Source organism: Chrysochloris asiatica, unplaced genomic scaffold (assembly GCF_000296735.1).
Source record: "Chrysochloris asiatica unplaced genomic scaffold, ChrAsi1.0 scaffold00038, whole genome shotgun sequence".
Classification (NCBI taxonomy): Eukaryota; Metazoa; Chordata; class Mammalia; order Afrosoricida; family Chrysochloridae; genus Chrysochloris; species Chrysochloris asiatica.
In genome coordinates, this window is record NW_006408556.1 from 5,112,177 (window position 1) to 5,114,604 (window position 2,428).

Here is a 2,428-nt window from a genome sequence, read left to right on the forward strand (position 1 = left end):
AAAAGTCACGAGTCACCCTAAGAGAGAATGTTGAAATGTGTGCTGCAATTGAGAAATGAAAACATAAGCAAGATGAAGGAGTTGAACTTGATATACCACAGAAGTCTGGGATTTCGGTGTGATCTAATACTGTCCCATATTAGTAGCACTCCTTGGTAAGAAAGTGCTAGGTTGCAGATTTTCTTTTAAAGAATACACCTCTAGCCTACCGCTCTAGATTGCTGCCGCTGCCACCACCATGCCAGCCCCTCGGGTCTCAATGATGCTGGGCAATGCTTCAAAATGGGGGACAAGCCAATTAGGAAATAAATTGGATCCAACGTCATTCAACATTACTATCAGTTATTTGATAACAACAGAACCCAAAGAGGCACAATTTACTTGGATGCATTAGGCCTTATGTGGGAAGGACAGTAGTTCAAGGGGAAAGCTACCATTGTGGAGAACTGCCTAGCTTTCCATTCCAGAAAATTCAGTACAGCATCATGACGCCTGACCACCAGCCCATGCCAGATAGCAGCAGCATCAGCATGGCCGATGACACCCCCAAGATGGGCTTTCACCAGATATTCCTATTAAAGAACATCAACGATGCTTGGGTTTACACCAATGACATGCTCAGGCTTGCTCTGCACAACTTCCGCTGACTTCGTCCCAGCCAGACACTCAGGCTGCTTCCTCCTCCGTGCTCTACCTGATACTATTCACACTCCTCCAGATGCTCCAAATATCATACACAAATGAGCAGGGCCATGTGTGAGTGCGTGCAGTGTGCTGCTTCTAGCGAGGTGTTGTGTATGATGTTTGGACTCTAGACTAGTTGCATCTGACAGAAGTTTGTGTTGTACCAGAGCATGCCTCAGAAAGACTTAAGTAATGCAAAAGACTGTCTTTTCTTTTTTAAAATCTACTGACAAGTTGCTCTTATAACCCAAAGAAGTGAAGGAGAAAGCAGCTGCCTCACTGCCCAGATATTAATTTGTTCAGATGTTTCAATGCCTCATTATACGATAAACCACGAAAATTTTCTTAAAAGAAGAATGCATCTCTAGTTTAAGCCCCACCCAAGGATTTGCTCAAAATAAGATCAAACAAATATAAACACCCAAAGAAAGACCAACAGTCATACTCAGGAAGAACCTAACCAACAGTGAGAGTCTGCAAAAAATGAGCAACATACTTGATTTCCAAGAAATTCAGAGACTAGAGTTATCATATACAGAATATTTAAAAAGACATAATATATTTAAAGCAATAAAAATAAAATCACTTCATGAGATTGCAACAAAGATCCAGATTGCATCACAGAGATATAAGAAGTTGAAAAGTTCTGAGAGTTTAAGACATATGGGGGCTAGAATGAAAAGGTCTAATTTATGTCTAACCAGTCACAAAAGGAGAGAATAGAGATCAGAAGAAAGCAATGTTTGGAGAGGCAATTACTAAGATTTTTTACACCAAATAAAAGATGCAAATCCTTAGATACCAAAGAAGACAAACAAACAGAGAACCATATGCGGGGGGTGGGGGGGGTGTCTCAAAAAGTTCATAGGAAAATGAACTTTAAAAAATGTTCCCACAAACTTTTGAAGGTACCTCACATCTAAGCACAATACAGTAAAAATCAGAACACCAAAGACTAAAAGTAGACTTTAAAAAGCAGCTATGTTGTTGTTGTTGTTAAGTGCCGTCAAGTCAATTCTGACCCATAGCAACACTGTATAGCGTTTCCAAGGAGCGGCTGATGAGCTTGAACCATCAACCTTGCAGTTGTAACGACTTTGCAGTTTGATACATTAGCCCACAGCACCACACCAGGACTCCACAAAAGTAGCTATAGATCACCTATAAAGGAACAAAAAATAGACTAACAGCAACAACAAATTAAACTAATTTTCAAAGTGCTGAGAAAAAATATCAACCTAAAATTGCACCCCAGAAAATTATCTTTCAAGAAAAGTTATGAGCTCAAAATATATGTGTGTATGTGTGTGTGTTTCTTTTTATTGTGAACTGAGTGAAGGTTTATAGACAAGATCCTCCGTTTTACATTCAACAAATCACACACTTTGTTTCACCTCAATGATTGCAATCCCCTCCCTGCAACAACAATGATCCCATTTCCTCCCTGTGGTTGCTATTTCCATTCCACCCACCTCCCCATCCTTTCTCAACTTTGTCTTTAGATAAATGTTGCCTTTTGATTTTGAATGATTTGTCATTCCATTGTGAGCATACTTTACTAGTCTTGTTTCCCCCTTTATATACCTATCTAATGCTTGGCTAAAAATTGGGCCACGAGGGAAGTTCCTTTCCAGACATGAAGTTTGGTCAAAAATCATAGTCTCGGGTTCCTCCAGTTTTCTTTCTGACCAGTAAGCCCAGTCATTTTTAAATAATTGTTAGTTTTCTACATTATATGCCACTC

The 2,428-nt window shown here is 39.7% G+C and overlaps 1 pseudogene; it reads left to right on the forward strand.

Annotated features, from left to right (window-relative positions):
• The first annotated feature begins 282 nt into the window (after nucleotides 1-282).
• On the forward strand, nucleotides 283-647 carry LOC102834005 (annotated as a pseudogene).
• Nucleotides 648-2,428: the final 1,781 nt, after the last annotated feature.